We start from the raw sequence: 12,322 nt of genomic DNA, 5'->3' as shown, positions 1-12,322 counted from the left end.
GACCGCCGGTCACATTCAAAGTGCTCCGTGGCCCATTTGCTGATTTGCCCCTGCTGCGGCTTCTTCCACCCCGGTGCTGAAAAACATAAAACGAGGTAGATAAGGCTCCATCTTTGGAGGGATTTTATAGAAACAGAAAGTTTGGTGGAGGCCACGGAACTCTTCTGTGAGTTTGCCACATTCATCAATGGATATTTTTTTCCCAGGGTGGCAAGGTGACAGTTACAAGGAAGAGGATAGGAGTTGGGGGGAGGAGAGCAGGTGTACAGTGGGGGAGAACAAGAGAAGAGAGGAAGGAGAGAGACAAGGACAGGAGTTGGGCAGGATCTGGGTGAATAGGAGCAGAAGGGTTTATAAACACTAGAGCATAAGTTGCCAAAAACAGTGGTATGTGAGCTCGTTGGTAGTGATGCGCTATAATAGGGTTCTCTGTCCCCTTTAAGGGGTAGTGGGGGCTGTGGCTACCCAACCCCATTCCATGACATGGCTTCTTGAAGGAAAAAGGTATTCAAGGGAGTGAGCTATCTCCTTAACATGATAAAAATACAGCTGTTGGATGCCTTCTAGGAGGATTAAAAGGGAGAGGGCTAACAGTGAGGAGAGAGAGACTCCCTAAGGTGAGAACCAGAACCAGGAGGGAGAGTGGTGGGATGGGGAAGCCTTCCTGAATCATGGCCCAGCATCGAGGAGGGTGGCTGGCGGGCCCTGGAATCCAGAGGGCAAATGTGAGTCTCAGGACCAAGGGAGGCTCCATGGAATGGGGTTGGAGCCTCAATAGTGGTGGGCTGGGGAAGCCTGTTTGAATCATTTCACAACCCCGTGCAGGAGGGCTGTGGACTCCCTTAACCAAGAGGAAGGAATGCTGAGACCGGGACAGGAGGAGACGCGAGGGAAAGAATCCAGAACGGTCAGGGGCCGCAGCTTCCTGGCTCAGAGGGAACTAGGAACATGAAGCCTTGAGGAGAAAAAAGAAAAAAGGGTGAATTGGAGTTGAAGTCCCACACTTCCAAACAAACCTCCCGCAAGCTCTCTGTCCCCCACCCCCTGTTTTTACACATACCCCATCAGAACCCTTTCTGCCCTTCCCCCCCAAGCCCTCCCCACACTTCAGCCAGAATCCCACCCCCTCCGCTCCCAATCTAACTTTGTTAGACCTGAGTGGGAAAATGAGTTTTCCTGTTTTGTGAAACTTTTCATGATTTCAAGAATTATCCCACTCTGCATCAGGACAAACAACTGAGACCTTTCAGAGATGGTCATGAAAGATCAGAGAGAGAGAGAGAGAGAGAGAGACCCATCAACCCATCCTAGAATAGCCAATAGCCTGGTGGGCAGGGCACTCATCTGAATCAAGCCAAGTAGGGACTATGTACCTGGTCTGTGCATCCCAGGTGAGCATCCTGTCTCCAGGCTGTTCTGAGGTGTTTGTCTATCTCGTTTTGACTAGAAATTCTATCCTAAACCTGAGAAACCTTCCCAGTGAAAGTTTTGTCAAAACCTGGAAAACGTAAGTTTCTACAAATCAGCATTTTCAGTTTCACCGAAAAATTCCCAGCCAGCTCTAAACCTCATGCCTTCTACCCCTCCCACTTTGACTCCCCCAGCCTAACTCCCTTCACATCGAATTCCCCCCAGGCAGATCTCCATCAGATACATTCCACAATGAAATTAAGTATTTACAGACTTGTAGTAAATTAAGCTATTGTGGCCTAAAATAAATGTGCAGAAAAAGGAGAAATTTGCACATGGTTCTTCAAACGTCCGTTTAAGAAGGTGACACACGTATCAATAATGTTTGGGAAATGCTGCACTAGAGCACATTCCCCTAAAGAAAAACAACCCATCAAACTCATTAAAATAAAGGGAACCAACAGCTCTTGCATAAATGTAAACGTTGATTTAAGTGGAGTTGCAGGGATGAGTTTAGCTTGAAATCTATAAAGTACTTTCAAAGCAGGAGCATATTGCATACAAATGAGTGGTAAATAATTTGTATTGATAATAGAGCTCCAAGCAGCTCATGTAGACTGAGAAAAAAACCAAAGCAAACATACTGTACAATTAGGAACTGGTCATTAAATAGCATCTAGCTATCTACATTTGTATATGCACTCATTACCATGGTGTCTGTGCAGTTATTATTCACATGTTATGTTATTTATTGATTTATGTAACCCTTAATATACACACCTTGGAGTGCATTACAAATTGGCAAACCATATCACTGAAATAAGCAATACTTGGCATTTATTCAGTGTCTTTCAAAAGGCAGAAGAATACTGTTCTTCTGAATGGATTCTAGGGTACCACAGGGAAACCTAGATAGATAGGCAAAGGGCTTTAGCCAGGATCACCCAGTGAGATAGAACCAGGGGTCCTGATTCCCAGTTCCTTGGTTTACCACTAGACCACACAGCCTCTCTAACTACTGCTACTGTACATCTTGGATAAAACATTGCAGCAGCTTTAGAAGCATATAGCAACACTACACAGCGGGTCAGGTGCAGGAAGTGAAATATGCAGCCAATTGAAGCTTCAGGGCAATTTAAGTGGGTTGAATACACTTACAAATATTAGCAAAATGAAGAAGTTGACTTAATATGTATAGCAAGCATAGCAGAGCAATGAGAGAGTCAGGAGATTGCAACAGCCTACAAATTGAAGTAGAGATGGGACGACTCTTTGAGTTGCCCCAAACTTCTGCCTTTCATAGAATATCAGGGTTGGAAGGGACCTCAGGAGGTCATCTAGTCCAACCCCCTGCTCAAAGCAGGACCAATCCCCAACTAAATCATCCCAGCCAGGGCTTTGTCAAGCCTGACCTTAAAAACTTCTAAGGAAGGAGATTCCACCACCTCCCTAGGTAACGCATTCCAGTGTTTCACCACCCTCCTAGTGAAAAAGTTTTTCCTAATATCCAACCTAAACCTCCCCCACTGCAACTTGAGACCATTACTCCTTGTTCTGTCATCTGCTACCACTGAGAACAGTCTAGATCCATCCTCTTTGGAACCCCCTTTCAGGTAACTGAAAGCAGCTATCAAATCCCCCCTCATTCTTCTCTTCCGCAGACTAAACAATCCCAGTTCCCTCAGCCTCTCCTCATAAGTCATGTGTTCCAGTCCCCTAATCATTTTTGTTGCCCTCCGCTGGACTCTTTCCAATTTATCCACATCCTTCTTGTAGTGTGGGGCCCAAACCTGGACACAGTACTCCAGATGAGGCCTCACCAATGTCGAATAGAGGGGAACGATCACGTCCCTCGATCTGCTGGCAATGCCCCTACATATACATCCCAAAATGCCATTGGCCTTCTTGGCAACAAGGGCACACTGTTAACTCATATCCAGCTTCTCGTCCACTGCAACCCCGAGGTCCTTTTCTGCAGAACTGCTGCCGAGCCATTCAGTCCCTAGTCCGTAGCAGTGCATGGGATTCTTCCGTCCTAAGTGCAGGACTCTGCACTTGTCCTTGTTGAACCTCATTATTAAAGTATTTGTATCTGTCGAAGACTGAGATTAGATCAGGCAAAACATCTGAAAGCAAAGCCCAAAGGCCAACCCCCCCCTTCAATAGTCTGCAGCCAGGAACACAGTTGCGATCTAACAGGTCCTTGTGAAACACTGTGGCTACTTCCCATGCACCTCCCTCTCTGTTGCTGCTGGGAGTTTAACAGTTCATAGCAACCATTACCATCACAAGCTGTTTTTATGCTGCCCCATTCTAGAACCATTTCAGTAGAAGGAGCATCCCCAGTGGTCTCTTACTCACCCCCAGCCCCTGTCCTCCCAGGACATCTCAACCAAGACTTTGTGTATCTGCACAGGCCCTGTGAGCCCATGGAATCTCTGCTTCATTTCATTAGCTGCCGGCATTTGTGCCTGTCACAGACGCTTGCATGGATCACTGATGGATTTCAAGCTCCAGCAGTCTTATTTATTAGTAGATGGACACAACTAGCCCACTCCAGATCTCACTGCCCTAGAGCAGCTCTGGGAGCTCTAGAGGACATCCAATAATCTTGTTCAATATTCACTGAAAATTGAGTCACTACTAGGTATTTAACTCAGAGTAAAAAAAAAAAAAGCAGTTTGATTCCCCTCCCTAATATGAAGCATATGCGTTCAGAGCGCTCCAAGGGGCTATGGCTACTGTAGTGGGAAGAAATGAAGAACAGCAAAACTAAGGCGGAATAACAAGAAAGGTTTCATGGTCAGGAAGCCTATTAGCTGGTGGAGTAGTCTCCCAGTAGGAGGACTAGAGTGCTTTGGCAGACCTAGCTTCAGTGCTCCTAGCAAGTTGCTGAGAGACACAGGGCCCTCCGCCATGTAGGACACTCACCACTAGCCTACTAATGAGCCTCCTGGCTTGGCTTATTGCTGCTATCTGAGAAAAGCCCATTGATTTTAAATTTCATTAAAAACAAGATGTTCGACAACAATTTTCTGCAGCACAGCTGCAGTATAAAGAGTAGTTTTTGGGATCACGGGAGAAAATACCAGGCAGAACTTCTGAACAACTTTTCACTAATATTTTGAATATTTATTTTAAACCTTTTCCTAGACTACTTAAATAAAGATTCCAACACTGCTTGAACCCCCTTTCTCTCCCCCTGCTACCCTCTCCCCAGAAGCTAGCTGCTTTTTCAGATGCACCCTCTGATCTAATAGCCACTTTCCTTTCTATTATTTCCAGATAAAATAAAAACAATAATAAATAATAATAATAATAATAAAATGATGTTAAGGCAGCGTTAAGGTTGGGAATACATAATCAGTAATTTCAATAAAAGCCAATACAAGGATGCTGTAACTATCCCAAAAGCCAGCATTACAAGAAATCAAAAACACATTAGAGAAATACAGAATTAAGGCACACAAAGTACCTTAACTCTTCCCTGTAACAACACTATATGATGAAAGCATTTGTAAGAGTCTGTGGACCACTACGCCTCAACCTTAATTCCATTTTAACAGTTTGGTGTCTTGGAATTTCCTTAATTTTTAAAAATATCACACCTGAACACTAAACAAGAAACCTAAAGAGAATGCTACCTTACAATGGCTGCTTTGGTGTGAATTTGCAGTTGAAATTTGCAGTTGACTTATTGGTTTAGAGGGCTGTGTTAGTAAGACTGGCACTATGTGCAGGAAGGCAGTGAGAGCCAAATGCTTTCCCAACACTGCTGCCTCAGTTCTGCCCGTAGCGCTGTTCCAATGGGCAGTAGAGCTGAAGCTGCAATGCCATGGGAATCTTTCCAAACACTGATGCCAGAGCTAGCATGCAGCCAGTGAGCCTTTAAAAAGCAGACACAGTTGGGCCTGTTAATGTACCTATGAAAAACTCTTGACAAGTGTCCAGTCTCCCTTATATCACTGAGTCATTACAACTCATAGAATTGCTTGCAAAATACCTGTAGAGAAAGGGTGGTGATTGGTTGAATTTCCTCTGTCACAATGGCCCCATGTAAAAGTTACCTGAGCCTGGCTAGAACCTGTACCGTCAAAACGATTAGATAAAATCATTAATTTAGCTTAATTAAAACCTAATTTCTTCAACTGCAGGTGCTGTGCAAGATTTCAACTAATTTTCATTATATTGAAGTGTCAGTTACTCCATTGGTAAGGTATTTGGGGAAAGAAAAAAAAACTGACACAGGATGCTAAGTTTCCTAAAGAACCCACTTTTCATTTCATAAAATAATTAATGATGAATGCTCAGAAAATATATTCTGCACGCAAAGAGTAAGTTTGGGGGACACTAGGCTGTATTTTTGATACAAAACAAAGACTGAATCCCTTTAATTGCAAAATGAAGCTCAGCCTTACCTGCAACCAGCACCTCCGTAATAAAGAAGAGCCTAGTCTAACACTTGCTCACACAGGTACCAGTATCTCTGCAGGACCCAAAAATAGATGAGATATTACTATTAACACTGGACATGCATGTTTACAGGGAAAGCACAAAATACCAACAAAAGAATTTTCAGAGAGATATAACCCTTGTACTTCAGGGCTTAAACCAACCTTTAATTAATGGGAATTAGGAAGAAACTTTCCCTGGGACAAGTTATCCCCTCCCTTCGAAATGTAGGGTTTCTTGCCCACTTCTCTGAAGCAACTGGTATTGGCCACTGAGGGAAACAGGAGTGGATGGCCCTTTTGGTTTTAAGGCATGACAGAACCTAATTTAAAGATAGTGTCCAAACTACTAGATCATGCCTTTCTATGCTTTTTTCTTTTAAATCATGTCAGTGGCAGGCTTACTGCACTCACAAGTATCCCTAGCATAATAAACCACACAGGCAGGAAGGTATTAATGTACTATGAAAACATTTCACATTTTAAGCTTCGAGAGACAAGGCAAAAAAACATGAATGCAACATTGGCTGTTTCTTTGTTAATAGTGCCAGCGGGCACCACCAAAAACCTTTTTCAGAACTCTTTTGCCAAAAGGTAACAGAGAGCCCTCTAGAGGCAGGAAACATAAACAGACCCTTCATAAACCTAAAGGAAAGGAACGCACAGATGCCTGCAGCCTCTGTCTCTCCTGCATATCAGAGGCCTTGTTCCTCAGGATACAAATGGCTGCCATTGACTTCTGCAAGGCCCCTGGAAACTATTGATTTATTCCATTGCCGTCAGCCTTTTGATTTTAATGACGATTGTTCTTCAGCTGCAGTTAGGAACACAGAAGTAATTAAGTCAAGAAAACCAGGCATTAAGAATAAACTTCACCTAATCAGCCCAGTCAACGTTGCTATTAAATGATTTCCTTGGCATTTTTTCTTTAGTCCCTCCCGCCAGGTAAAATCCTAGCCCTATTGAAGTGAAAGGGAGTTTTGCCATTCATAGCCAGGATTCAGGAGCCTAAGTCATTGATGCTTGTAAAGTGTTTTGAAATCTTTGAAAATAAGTGCATTTTACTCTGAGCCAGCATTTGTGTTGTTACTCCACTAAAAAGATTGCTAGAGAGAAAGAGGGCAGATATTAAAAATCTGACTCCATTAAGTGGGAAGTAGAAACTCAGAACTTTTGCCTATTGCTTTAAAAAAAAATCATATTGAATACTGGAAAGTGACAGGAGTGTAGGTTACCTTATGTAACAGTTTCCTGGAGGTATCTGCTATGCTGCCCAGAGTGTGATTTGGAAAGTACATCCCTTTACATGACAGTAGAATCTATTTCAGGATCAGGAAAATAGAATCTCAAACTTCATACCCAAATATTGTAGCTAATCTGCTCCATTACAAACAGTGGAGTTAGAATAATTTCTTTCTGGATTATTCCGAATGAAAGACTCTCCTCAAGGGGAAAAATGTACCATAAATGCTTGTATTACATGACCACGTTGATGTTTTCCCAGACTTATTCAAAACATTTATAAGAGCTCTCTCTCATTTGATGTTTAAATAGCTGCTGCCCCATTTAAAACATTCTCCCCATTCTAATTGATAATTAAACTCTCTCCCATCTGCTCAGCGCACTGGCTTATTAGAACAGTGGTTTTCAACCTGTGGTCTGTGGACCTCTATCTAAGACTTCCAAAGGAGTCTGCACCTCCATTTGAAATTTTGTAGCGGTCCGCAAATGAAAAAAGGTTGAAAACCACTGCTTCAAGGGAATGCCTACATTGCAGCTGGGAGAGTGCCTCCCAGCCTGGACAGATGGACTTGCGTTCGTGGGGCTTGAGCTAGTGCGTGAAAACTAGTGTGGATGGAACTTGAGCTGGTCGGGTGGGCTTGAGAGCATTAGCTGCAGCTCAAGCTGCAACATCCACACTATTTTTAGTGCACTAACTTGAGCCCTGCAGTTCAAGTCTGTCTACTGGGCTGGGAGGCAGGCTCTTGGCTGCGGTATAACGTCCCTAAGCAGGAAAACAAACATCTTACATGTGACAAGGTATAATACTATCCACTAGCCCATTACCCTGGTCAACTTTTGTTTGGTTTGCTGGAGCTAGTCAGCAGGGATACCCACATCCAGCTACACCTACTTAATGTATATTGGATCAAAACCCACTGTATTCTCTAGTACTTTATTTTGAACATTGCTTCTTGCTTGAGTTCCCCAGCAGTACACAGCTGTAGCTGATTAGCTGTGCCATTGCCCTGTATCAGAGGGAAGAGGTCAGCTGAAGACACTTGGCCAAGAGGAGCTATGGAAAGGGATGCTCATGGGGAAATTTGGGCACTCTAGTAGATGACTTGAGAACAGATGCTGCTGTTTCACTCTGCACAGGTGCAAAGCAACAAACTCTGGAAAAGCTGAAACCAGGTACCAGTGAGGAGGACCAATACAATGACAGGATGGAACTTCAGTACCAAGATGCAATCCTGCTCTCCTTGAAGTCAGTATCCGATTGCAGTGGCAATGGACTCAAGTCCTGAGGGAGGAGATTGGCCCTTTGGACACCCATTGCCAGGGAGCAATGGGAATGCGCAGGACATATAAAGTGAATGCAAGTTGTACATGGATTCTTTACTAATAGCGATCCCTTCTGCAGCCGTCAACGAACTGCCGCTGCTCTAGATTATGGATTTACTTGGATCCTGTAAAAGCAGGATCAGTCAGTTCTCTAAGACCACAGGTAAAGGCTCAGTGGATCACAAACTAGAGAATCTCTGCCTTAGGAAATTAGGCAATCTAGGTCTGGGTATTCGCCAGTTTCCTAAGGGTTAATGCCAACGTATCCCCATCCCTCTAGATACCGCTAAGCCATCCCCCGCCAAGGCTGTCTTACTTCTAGCTCAACAATACTTCTGAAGAGCAATTACTTTGCTTTTAGAATGCGCCAAGCTGTACAAAGTGACAGCCATTTTCAAACAGTTACCCATTGCTCTGGCACTGCAGAACATTAGTCACTGGGCCAACTCAATCCTGGGTGTAGTTTGTGTTGCTAAGTCCAGGGTATAGAGAAGCAAAGGAAACACATAATGAGCCAATGAATTAGAATAGAATGGCATATATCTGAAGACAAAGTTTGACTGTTTGGTTTTAGGGTACCCTCAGTAATGAAACATTTTAAAAAGGCACCATATTAAATTATTGGATTTTTTTTTAATTAGTCATGTTCATTGTAAGAGATTTTCAAAACCACTATTCTCGAGTCAAAGGGTTGCTTGTTATATTTTTGAAGGCAACTTTATGGTGGTCTTCACAATAGTGTCCTTTCATTCACAGGTGGTGGAACTGAGGGGGCTATCACCCCGCAATGGGAATATTGGGGGCAGATACATGTTTCACCTCTGCAAGGTATTTTGGGGGCAGAAAGAGTGGGACCTGGCTATCTTTCCATGCCTGTATGTATAAGGATGCGGGGGAAGAAGGATGTGGAAATGAGAGAAGGATCCAAAAGGACACAAGATCAGGCTGGTTGCCAGAGAGCAGGTAAGACTTCCTGGTCCAGTCCAGACCAGGCTTCCAGCCACTGCGAGTTCCAGCAGAGATGTTTGGCCCAGGAAGAGGCAGGAACACGTGCACCAGCTAAAGGGGTGTGGGGGACAGGACAGGGTGTATCCATGCACAAGCACAAGTAGCTGAGGGGAGGTTGAGGACCACAGGGCACCAGCTTCCACTGCCATAGGAACAGCAGCAGCAACTGTTGGGATGCCTTTTCCCAGCCTGGAGTCAGCTGTGCGCCCCTCCATCTCATCTCAGTATTTCCCCCTTACTTCTGCTCCTATCCTATGCCCCCATTAAAGGAAGTTTTCGTTCTCCCCCTCCACCTCCCATTTTCACCTTCAAACCTGTTCTTTCCTTCTAGGTACTGCGAGGGTTCTTTCCTTCCAGAGCTCCAGCAATCTTTTCCAGTAGAAAGCCTACTGAAAAATTCTGACAAGACGAAGCTGTATTTGCCAGCCTGAAATGGAAAAACATGATCTTGGAAGTTAGTCATATGGCCCAAGTGTTTTTAAGCACTTCTGTGATTAAAATGAAGAAACGAATAACAGAGTCTTTGGATCCTTGCAATTTATTAACACTTCAAAAACACGTCCTACAGTAAGGGAATCTCTTGCCCCTACTCCCTTTGCTACTCAATCACTGTTCTGAAACAATTTAAATTCCTTGCAATAGGCAAATAGATACTTCAGGCACTATGTGAATACAAAAGTGACAATATAAAAACAATTAAACCACATGCAATACACATAAATATATAAAGAAATGTAGCATCATAACACAACACACACAAGCACTGTTAGAACAATTCACATAAGTGAATATACAATATGCACAGCATGTTTAATAACAGGTTTACAGCTCATGCACAAGTAACCAGTCAGCCTAAACAAGAAAGAAAAAGTCTTAAAATACTGGATAACTGCTTAAGCCACAGCTTACAAAACCTGCTGTATCTCAGCCTCTCTGCAACTGCAGAGTAACAGTCAAAATAAATAAGTGAGGACTATGTTTAAATGACACAACTAACAGATCCCATATTTCTAATAATCGGTCCTTCTTGTTTTCACCCAAGGTTCATTAGCCAACATACTAAGAGGAGGTTGCCAGAATAAAGCAATAGTTGTGTACTCAAAAACTATTTTAATACTGATCGTAATTATGTGCATTTTTAATCAATACAAGTAGTTACAAAAGTCTAACATTGCTGCTAGATGTCTGATACTGTGCTTACATTATATTATGTACCTAACACTGGAGAAATGTCTTGGTGAGAAGTTTGAAGTATACATATTAGATTGTCTTTCTTTTTTGTTCACTTGGGGTGGGGAGCAAAGGGAGAACCGAAGAGGCAAATAATTCTCCTTTCAAACCAGCGTAAAATGGCTGGAAACAAGTGTGATTCCTCTACAGGCAGGGTGATAGCAAGGTGTGTCCCAGACGAAGATAGAAGTTAAGCAATATAAACCCTCATGCTACAGGCATAAGAAGCTCTAACTGCCTGGATTTAAGATGAAGCATCCCCTATTGGCAGGTTATGGCATAACAGGAGATTAAGGTCTTCCTCTGAAGCATCTGGTACTGGCAAAATGTCAGTTACATCAAATCAGTGGGTCATCTAGTCCTGTGTACTCTGTGTGGCATTTCCTATGTTCCCAATGCCAGAGGCTCATTTGCAGCATCGGACCACAGATCTGTATTTTTACAGTGGAATTAAGTCAAACTGGACAAAATTATACAGGGCATCTGCACTGAGCCAATTCAGATGGAGTTTATTGTCTAGAGTTACACACAAACTTTGATGCTAGTTCCAAAAGAAGACCATTCTTCCTTTCTAGATAAGGAACGGCAAGGGAGAAGTGGGAAGAAAAGGAAAAATGAGGCGGGGATAAGAGGCAGACTTAGATCTCTAGAACTAAAGGTAAAAATAGATGCATTGTTTATACTAAAAGGAGTACTTCTGGCACCTCAGAGACTAACAAGTCCTCCTTTTCTTTTTGCGAATACAGACTAACACGGCTGCTACTCTGAAACCCATTGTTTATACTAGTATAACATTTCCTCCCATCACAGAGAATCTCTAGCAAATAAGAATGACATTTTATATACTATACTGCTCAAACCCTAGAGCAAACAGCATAATTAATAAATAGCTTAGCAATAACTAGAGTCACATTAGACAAAAAGAACAATATGCAGAGGCAACTACAGAAATGGATTGCATTGGGGATCCCTCTCAGAAGCCCTTAAGATTCCTCTTGTTTTCTAGCTGTGTCTCCCTTATCCTTGAGTCCTAAAGGACACCATCCTTTTGACCAAGGAATGGATAATACTCCCTTCACAACTGGCAAAAGTCACACCTTAACTAGGTCACTGCTGAATGACACAAACCCCTAGGAGCTGAGTGCATTACTTCCCATATCTTGCTAGGCCTTGGAGATCAATCCACCAGGGGAGGAGATACTAGGGTCGTCAGTATGACAATACAGAGCAGTGTCACTAGGCTGGCCAAATGCATGAGTTATCATAAAAAAAAAAGCCACTACTAGTGATATTAAAGTGTTGTTGAGATTTGGTGCACTATGGCTCATTACTTGTGAAAGCAGAAAGCTCTGGTAAATCATGTTTTAACTAGGGGAAATCTGCAGAAACAGATCCCCAGTCCTCAGCAAGTTAAATAGGTGTCTCGTTTCTTCATGCTGAAAAGTACATATCAGCAACAAGACACGAACCCCTGGGTGTAGGAAGCTTGTCAATAAAATAAAGCAGACAAAATGCATTAGCTTAGAACAGTGGTTTCCTTAACTAAGATATATTCAGACAGCGCACTGCCAACTTTCTTCTAGCTTGGATTTTTTGCATTCCATTGTTTGTATTCCAAGAAGCTTGAAAACATTTTTTCTCTCTATTGATTTTGTCCT

General features: G+C 43.0%; 1 long non-coding RNA gene across 1 annotated transcript; it reads left to right on the top strand.

The window, feature by feature from the left end:
• Positions 1-8,327: 8,327 nt before the first annotated feature.
• Positions 8,328-9,877, top strand: LOC141999456 (uncharacterized). The gene is made up of 3 exons (XR_012642016.1): positions 8,328-8,589; positions 9,183-9,389; positions 9,766-9,877. It is a non-coding gene; the product is annotated as an uncharacterized LOC141999456 (long non-coding RNA).
• The last annotated feature ends 2,445 nt before the right edge of the window (positions 9,878-12,322 follow it).

The sequence above is a fragment of the Natator depressus genome, chromosome 15 (genome assembly GCF_965152275.1).
Source record: "Natator depressus isolate rNatDep1 chromosome 15, rNatDep2.hap1, whole genome shotgun sequence".
Classification (NCBI taxonomy): domain Eukaryota; kingdom Metazoa; phylum Chordata; order Testudines; family Cheloniidae; genus Natator; species Natator depressus.
The sequence above is the reverse complement of the archived record's forward strand: the minus strand, read 5'-3'. Positions and strand labels throughout refer to the sequence as shown.